The sequence below is a fragment of the Nestor notabilis genome, unplaced genomic scaffold (genome assembly GCF_000696875.1).
Source record: "Nestor notabilis isolate BGI_N333 unplaced genomic scaffold, ASM69687v1 scaffold33539, whole genome shotgun sequence".
Classification (NCBI taxonomy): domain Eukaryota; kingdom Metazoa; phylum Chordata; class Aves; order Psittaciformes; family Psittacidae; genus Nestor; species Nestor notabilis.
The window spans coordinates 44043-44642 of NW_009943832.1; positions in this window are offsets into that span (position 1 = coordinate 44043).

A 600-nucleotide genomic window follows, 5' to 3' on the forward strand; every position below is an offset into this window, starting at 1 on the left:
TGGAAGCTTGGGATTTTGTGTCTTTCTCTGTGCACGCCTCTCTAAATGTTACTTTTCTCTCATCTTACCTTCATTATAATATAAAATAATTAAAAAAGAAAAGAAGAAATGGTAAGCTGCTGCTACTTTAGGTCTAAAAGAAACCATTAATCCCTAATTTTTAAAACAGGTTATGTTAAATTAAAACTTCTTTTTATGTTGTCCCTGTGCAGCTTTGAAAAACAAGTTGTCTTTTTAATTTCAGGCTACTGCTACCTGGTTTATGTCTTCATGGGGCAAGGGAAACCAGGAATGTCTTGTTTAAGGTAAAGCACATCCCCTCCATTGATGACTTTGGGATGTATTTTATTACTTTCTTTTCCTCACCTTTGTGATTGGTGATGAAGAACAACACTCACGTGCCTCACTGGTACCTTCGTGTGCCACTGACCAGTAAGCAGTTACAGATTGTGCCAAGCTGAGGCCTGACTTTGCAGTAAGCACTGTGAAAAATTAACTTCAGGGGGGAAACAACTGTGATAAAGTTCCATTTCCTGGGTCAGAACCGGAGCACCACGTGTGTGGTCAAGGGGAGGGAGCTGTTGGCCAGCAGAGGTGGGA